Genomic DNA, 9335 nt, shown 5'->3' on the forward strand with positions numbered 1-9335 from the left:
AAGATTACCATTCATATCATCATAGTGAACGAAACCATCACTTATTTACGTACAAGAAAAATTAACAATATTAAAAATCATGTAGTTACTACAATGATCATGAAAAACTAGAAGTGGCAAAAGTCAATGATTGGATAATCAAAAGGGCATACATTTGGGTCGTTGTGAGAATCTTGTCAGCTGATTGGCGGACATTGTACGGCGCGTGAGGCCTCGATATTCTATACAACCCGGCACAGATTTTGGGACCCAATAACCTTACAAATTGCAACTATTTACAAATCCAACCAATCTTGTAGATGATGTTGTGTTTTACTAATTTTTTTTTTTTTTGGAAACGATCAAAACTAGACACAAAATAAACTTGGTTAGATTCGAACACAATTTTTTTAGATGCACGTTCGGCATTTCCATAATCACTACTATTACGTTGCACGGATTTTTGGATCAAACACTCAAGTGGATTGGCTTAGTGGAGCTTCTCAGAGGGGTTCAAACTAAAGAACTCTTATTGGGATCAGACAACGGAATTCTTTCGATATTTTTATTTTTTACAAGCATATGCGATATATATACTTCATGTCTACTTTCTCAGTGGCATTCTTTGCTAAATATACTGAATTTAATTTTACGTATTCTAATTTTTTTTTTCTCGTACGTTTGTTTGTCTGGGAGGAGACCTAAATATGTTAAATTCTTAATTAATTTACCAAATTGTTATACGATTTTTTTTTTTAGTATACATGCTTTATGCTGGTGATTTAATATTTTCTTTTACTCATATGTCGAGTACACAGATTGAAGTCATTTTATGGCTAGTTGTTGCTCGGGTGACTATTCTTGTTGTCATCCTTGGATATGTAGGAGATTTTTTCCGTTTGCGAGATAGGGGAATGTTTCGGCAAATCCCGAGTAGGTTAAGTCCTGCTCTTAGGTCTCGATGGTTCTTAGGCGACAACATTCGCGACGACTGATCTAGTCGGTTTAGTGACTTTGAATGCATTTTGAGATTTTGTTCCTTTGTATCTGGCTCATTAGTAGCTTTTTCGCCCCTTGTGCGGAATGCTTTTGTAGTTGATTTTGTTGAATGAATTTTCTGCCATTCCCTCCCTCTATTGCTTTTCTTCTGAACGAGCGAAGAGGTTTAGGGAAGGTTTTTGTTAAAAAAAATAGTACACAAATTGAAGTTGGACATTTTCACCGGTCAATAAATAACGGCCTTATATGTAATTCTGTCAAATCGATTTTTGTTACAACATGGCATGTGTTAACAAAATTAATCGGCGTCTACGTGTCATGTTTGATTACTACTTCAATCATTAACCATTGAAGCTGATTAACATGTTCTCGTTTACTTTGATAAATTGACATTTATGGTATTATTTTTTTTATTACAATTTATGACAGGTGGTGGAGTTGAGACTTTTCACGTGCGTTGTTTGGGGTCTTCAGAGTCACTTTTCTGGCAATCTCGATATGGTCTTGACTATTTGGGGCAGACCCAAAATGTCCATATCTTAAGAGATTCTTTGGAATCGAGATGAAACGGGAATCACTTCCATATGTGTGGCAAACTGAGATTAAAACCGAAAATCCATAAGCTTTAAGGCGGTAGTGATGGTTCTAATATTCTCCTCATCGGAAAGTTGGTTGCTATTGCATTGCATGGTCTAGACTAGCGAGGCACAAGCGAACAAGATTACCCGAGTGTGGCACAAGGGCTGCGCGGTAGTGGCGTGCTAAGTGAAGGTTGCACGAGGCGGGTTATGTGGATAGGAGTCGCTTAGCGCAACTAGTCGTGTCTGCTTCCATAATATATTTTTTCCACGAATAAAATAGAGGCAAATCTTCCCGCTCCTATTTTGGTAAATACATATAGACGCGACATTTTTAAATAGACGTAAGAAATCGCGTCAACAGTCAAATGAATTTAACAAAAAACGGGACAAATTTCGCGGTCAAAATTTTGAGAAAATTTATATTTGGACGCAATAACTCGCATCTGAAGGCTATATTCTCGCATCTATAGACGCGATAAGTCGCGTGTGATTCTTTTCGTGTCTAAAAGCACAGTTTGTTGTACTGCATGCGCATAGGAATCACTTGGGGCGAGTGGCCGCTTAAATTGGGCATTGCATGGGCACCTCGGCCCCCTTAGGCCCTAGCTCGAGCACTTCACTCTGCACTTGTGTTTCGGTCTGCTTGTGGACCAACGTGAATGTCTCGTTTGCACTTTGCCATGCGATAACGTTATATTAAATTGGATTTATTTGTCAATATAGATAAAGTTGTGGTAAAATTGTGATTAAGGAAAAAAAAGTAAAATTTATATTTAAAGTTCAATAAACAAAGGTGAGAAATAGTCAAAAGGAGAAAGTTAAAAATAATGATTAAAATATTATAAAGAAATAATGAAAAGAAAAGAGAAATTGACCTATTTGCCATCAATTTTATAATATTTTCTCATTTTTCACCAAAAGACTAATTTTCCCAAAATGCCACCGAGATGTCAACATTGTTGACATCTATGTCAACAATGTTGACATCTTATAGTGAATGACAAAAATAGATGTCAACATTGTTGACATAGATGGTGGTTTTTTGGAAAAAAATTAGTCTTTTGGTGGAAAATGGAAAAATGTTATGAAATTGGTGGCAAATGGGGCAATTTCTCAAAAGAAAAAAAAAAAAAAAAAAAAAAAGAACTGACAGCAGTTTATGAATAGAAGAGTATTTGCACGATGACGCCTTGACATTGGATCCCATTTCGGTGTTTGGTAAAGTTTGCCTTTCTTTTTTAGTTTATGGTGAAAATGTAGTTTTGTGGGTTGTTGTTCATGCTTTATGGATTTTGTGTGTTTGATTCAATATACACAATTGAATAAAAAAAAAACAAGTATTTAAATTTGTATGATATATAATATTCAATCAAATTATTTAAATAAAATAATAGAACTAGTGTTTTAAAGTCTTTAGGAGAATGAGTTTTTATATTAAAGATACGTTGGTTCTTTTGATCCATTAAAAAGACTTGAACTTTATTATTACTTTTGAAAAAATATTCAGGAATAGTAGTCTAATTTTACATACTAATTGCACTAGTTTACCTAATTTTATTTTGTATTAGTGTTTTGTTCATGAGAATTACTTTAAAAATACGTTATAATATGCATGGATTTACTATAATCTAACTCACTAGATTGTGAGTTGTAGATGATATTGACAGGTCATTAAAGATTTATTTTGATAATAATTATGTAGTTCTTTACTCTAATAACAAATAAGAGATCGACATCAAGTTTCTAGTTTTCAATGAGAGGTTTCGGAATGGACAAATTTCTATAGAACACAAGTATATGAACCAATTTTATGCTTGCAGACCCACAAACTAAAGGTATAACGCCTAAGGTATTTCATGAGCACACTGCTCATTGTTATTATAGATAATATTTTGGTTTAGTGAGAGTTTTATTTTATTTTTTAACTGTGTTCTATATCCATGTTTTTTGTGATAATTTTTGCATATAATAAAATTGACATTTTCATCATTGTCCTGAATTCAAGAACTTGCAATGTTATATTGCATAAAAAAAACAACTCACTAAAGACTACATTAGGACCAATTGAAAATGGACATGCATGATGTCATATTGCATGTTATATTCGTGCTACTCATCCATATTTGATTTATGTCATGAAGTGTGTATTTATAGTGATCATGGTGGCTTAGTCATAACATTGTTAGCTCTATATTTATGCAAGAGATGGACTAGATGTTTTAAGAGAAATAAAATCAAATGGCATCCAGAAACACACATCTAGAATTTGGTAATATAATTATTATAAATATATACAACTCAAGTGAAAGATTATTAGGAAGTTATATTTCTATTAATGAGCTATTATATTTTTATATAATTATGATAGCTATTTATACATGGTTTTGTTTTGTTAATTAATATTGATATTTATTTTGTAACCGATATGGAAGTAGTGAGTGATTACTAAATATAATTGATTAGGGGATTTATGAGATTCTTTAATAAAATATATATAGGAAAATAATGGTTATGGTCCCCCATACAAATCAAAATAGTCTAATCTTTGCCCATTAAGAATTAGACATTCGATTTTTTTCGTCGGAGGAGAAAGGTGATTTCGCAAAAGATGATCACGTATCACTCGGCTCGTGTTCGTCTGACTACCGATCATTATAGTACTTCAGCATAATTGGTGATCGATCAAGATGGATCTAGATATTCCCTCTAATCTTTAATAATTTGACAAAATGTTGATTCTTGGAAATATTTTTATATATTTTTCAACAGTAATTTGTTATCTGGTGCAAAGAAATATAGTGCAAATCAAGGAATCAAATGCCGCGGAAATTCCAGGAATTTCGGGTGGAAATTCCATTTCCACGGAAAAACGGCCGACGGAAGACAAATATGTCGTTTCCATGTTTTATGCCGATGGAATTTCCACGAAACGACATTTCGTTTCTGTCGTTTTATGCCGATCGTTGTCGTTTCATTTTACGTATAAAAACTTCATCTTTTCCAGGAAATTCGAGGAAATTCCATGGAAAAGAAAAAAAAAACGACGCTTGGCCGTCGAAACACCATTTTTTCCTGCGAACCTTGAATTTTTCCGGCGACTGAAATAACCGAATTTCATGTTTTTTTTTTTCTGTTGTTAAGTAAGGTTATGTGTTTAATTCTTGTATATGCTAGAAATGAAATCATTTAAGAGTTAAGTGTAGGAATTTATTGATATGTTCATTATATTGAAATTAATTTGTTGACATGTATAAATTAGATTATGAAATGAAGTTATTATGTTTTGAATTGAAAGAAAGTATTGTGAATTCAATTTATTGATATCTTGAAATAAATTTGTTGACATGTAGAAATTAGATTATGAAATGAAGTTATTACGTTTTGAAAGAAAGTATTGTGATATCAATTTATTGATATCTTGAAATAAATTTGTTGACATGTAGAAATTAGATTATGAAATGAAGTTATTACGTTTTGAATTGAAAGAAAGTATTGTGAATTGAATTTATTGATATCTTGATATATGTATGATTTGAAGTGTTTTAAATTTGAACTACTTGTAAAAATATATATATTTATGTGTTTGTTTCGCCACATTATTTCCGTTCGGTTTTCCGTCGGCACGTCGAATTTCCATGGAAATCGGCATTTGAAAACGGCATTTTACTTGCCCATTTCCACAATTTTTCCGTTCGAAATTCCATCGGCATGACGAATTTCCGTAAATCAGGAGGCTCGAAACGGCAACGAAATCGGCATTTTTTCCTTGGTGCAAATGATGGTCTGTACTTTGTACAAACGAAGATACTGAATTTCAAATTTTCTAATGTAGATCAATTATTTATTTTTATTTTTTTTTTATTTTTTTGATGATGCGACGCACGTAGTTACTGAATTGGATCTGTGTAAATTGATGGTTTGGGAAAATATGCTTTTTGGTTTTGAACTATTATTCTTTTTCTTCCTAGCTTCTGCCCAAGTATTATGTTTCCAATATGCTTTAATGCATTTGTTTGTTATGCTTTAAAGTACTGATTGCAATCTTTTAGTGGACTATAATTGAAGAGATTTCGAACGGATTTTAATTTCGAATCAGCATGTTGATATCTTGATGGAGGAAGTTGGTGCATAAAAGACCTCTAATGTGTGGAATATTTTTGTTGAATTTCCTATATGGGTTGACATAGAACAAAAGTCCAAATGCACTAGATGTGAGGCGTAATTGTGACAGGTACAAAAAATGGAATTGATAGTATGAAGAAACATGTTGAAGACTCTCTATGAAAGTCTAATGAATATAGTGTCAAATGTTGTTGACTACACGTTGTAGAGCTTTGATTCTCAATGGAGATAAATTCAATCAAGAGAAGTTTCTAAATTGATTATATATGCCATGATCAAACATAAACTTCCCTTTTCTTTTGTGGAGTAGATGGAATAAGAGAATTAAACAAGTCTTTGCATATTGATATTCAATTGGTTTCACGAAACACTGTAAAATATGATGCTATAAAATTATAGCATAAAGAGAAACTTCGAGTCAAGAGGTTGTTAGAGGGTGCTCAAAGAGTTGGATTAGTTTTACATTGAATGCGTGGACCTCTTTGACTCAGATGAGTATGTATGTCTCACTGCTCATTCAGTTACAAATTAAAATCGGAAATCGCAAAAGCGAATACTAAATTTAGTTATATGCCACCCACTCATACATGTTTTAACTATCGCTTTAGAATCTTCGTTTGGTATTGCCGGTAGAGTTTTGAATGCATATTTTAGCACACTTACAATGCATTAGTTTAACTCAAGACAGGTAATATGATACTTGAGATTCTATTTTTAATATTTTTTTTATCTTATTAACTAAAATTTGTCTTGAATTTATTTTAGTTTGGATATATTTAAAAAATTATATAATTTATTTAGGATCGAATCGAGAAGTAGATTTCGTACAAGACATTTTGAAATTTAAGTTAAATTAAGGACGAGAAGGTTCAATATGATTGTTCTAAATGTCGTGTGGGTTAAAACTAATCATATGCTTTTTTTTTTATTTGTTTCTATGATAGATGATTGTATTTTGGATTTTTAATTTCCTATGACTATTATGTTTGAGATATTTTTATTTTCCTAAAACATTTTTTTTTATGAATCTCATATATTCGATATTTTAATAATAACTAGTTGAGTCTAAATGTCAATAAACGATTAAAAAACTATTAAATAAACTTTTTAATACGATTAATAATTAGTTAGTCATATAACCCATTTAAATTTTAAACCCCCTACCATTAAAAACCCCTATTTTAAATTTTAGCTGAACTATCTAAAAATTAAGAAAATAGGTCAAACTAAATCAAGATGCATGTGTTATACTATGAAGATGCAGGTATGAGTTAGACTATTTTTTTAATATTTAAATCATTGGTCTATAATTTTAATAGATTATGGTCATTTAACTAGTTATAACAATTTTTTCTTTAGTTTATATGGATATATAGTATTTGGATCTAGATTTTATATACTATTGATAAATTATTGAATTTAATTCTAATATTTATTTTCGAAAACACAATTAGTACGCGCTACGAAAAGAATTTGCAATTGTCCTATAAATCCGTATCATGTCATTAATTGATCTTTATTTTATGAAGTATCGAATCACATTCATTTTTTTAATAGCAGTTAAATGTTACAAAATAACACATTCAACACAAAAACAACTAGTCACGATAAAGTTCTTAAAGATAACATCTAGAAAGCCTAAATGGAAAAGTATTTTTTTAAACAACAGAAATGACAAACAAAGTTGCAAAACGACACGACACCGTCGCAAGCCAACCAACATAAACGACAACTTTAAAGTGGTGATATTAGCAAAACGACAAAGTAGTACCCAATTTTTTTTTAATCAACAAAGTATACCTGAGTCTATGACCCATAGCTTTTTCATACTTACCTACAAATATTATTTCTTCCGCACGATTTAATATATAATAAATAATTTTTTTAAAAACCTAACCATAAGTTCTCGTATTTATATATAAAATAAAATTGCAGGATATAACAAAATGTTAATACAGATCTACAGAAACATGATAATAACATTAAAAATGGGGTTTTCTAAACTTAAGGCAAAAAGAAGAGTGGGAATGAGAGTAGGTAGAGGAAATCATTGGCACGGGAGGAATAGGCAAAAAAAAAAAAAAAAAAAAAACATAATATTTGAATAATTCAAAGAACTGAAATATGCAAATAAAAACCTTTTTCAGATATATTTTTTTTGTTTTGCCAAACTTCCCATGGCCATTAACTTCCTTTACTATCTCTTTCCCTCTTCTCCATCTCTCTTAGACTTTGGTAGTAATTATTTTTTTCTTGCTTGAGATTTTTACGGCTTTTTATAACGATCAAGTTTGGGACCTTGTACAAAACTACAAAGGAGTTTAGGTCTACAGTGCAAAAATGTGTTGATATCGTAATTTAAAGAAACATATTAATAGTTAATCGTTACCATTGGTCCATTAGGACATGTGCATTTATAATTGGGACATTAATTATAATTCACTTTTTCATATATAGCAATAAATAAAAACAAATTGTATGTATATTTATTATAAACGTTTATAAATATGTTAACTCAAATAGCACGCTCAATGACTTAGTTTGAGTGGCAAGACCTCTTTCATGCGAGGTGATCTCTGCCAAGCGATGATTCAATCCCAAGAAACTCAATATTGTCGTTTGAAGATTATATATTGTAATTTGTGCTTAAATGAACAAGATAATTGATGATATGATGTATGATGTAAAATTGAATTATTAAAAAAAAAAAAAAAAAAAAACTCAAAAGTTCAAGTCATGCTCAACAATAGTACTCAAAATGTAACAAAAAAAAAACTCATAATGTGAACAATAATAAAATTAAAACGTTGTTGTTTCATTGAAAAAAATTGACATACTTTTTCAATAAAGACAGTGATTCGATACGAATTATGATATTAGTCGAAGTATTATAAATCATTGAAAATAATATATTGTCATTTGACGTAGTCATTTACTAATTATCATACTGAATATATATATTTTGTTTTATCATTGATATTTAATAATACTTATTCTTGATGATAAAATCTGTACACGATCTTCAGCGAGAATAATTTAAGTTTTACATTACCAAATTACAGTGGATCCATTATTTAACTTGAATTTTTCTTATAGAAGACGAATTTTCAATACAATGAGTAAAAAAGTTTAATAAACTGGGAAATTATGATTTTTGTTGTGTGCGTGAAAGTGTTCATCCTTCATACTTCGAGTTTATTGCATTTTATAGTCACTGATAATTGAAAACGTGGGTTGATCATATTCACATTTTGACAATCATTCTAGTAATTTTTCATCCACGATCTCCTTTTCATTTGATGAGGTAACTGTTTGATCCATAACTACCATGTCTCATGACATAGGCGGTTACGTGGTGGCACGTGGTTTTCATTTCGCAAATTAAGGTTTGACAATTTTTAGAGTCTACTAACTTGTCCGATCTTCTTAATTTTGTTCGGTGGACTTTAGACCTTATCTTATGACCTTATTCGGTTTTTTTTTTTTTTTTTAAACTAATACCATCATAAACTCTCTTCTTAAATCGGACATCTTTGATATCCGCCAATCAGCTTTCTCGAAGTTATTCGATGTTATATGAAAATTACCATATAACACTTGCATTACATTTTTTGATAACTTATAGTATTTTAGAAATAGCTCTAACGCATTTCA

The sequence above is a fragment of the Urtica dioica genome, chromosome 3 (genome assembly GCF_054948205.1).
Source record: "Urtica dioica subsp. dioica isolate 48M chromosome 3, U.dioica_male_clone48M_v1_H2, whole genome shotgun sequence".
Lineage (NCBI taxonomy): Eukaryota > Viridiplantae > Streptophyta > Magnoliopsida > Rosales > Urticaceae > Urtica > Urtica dioica.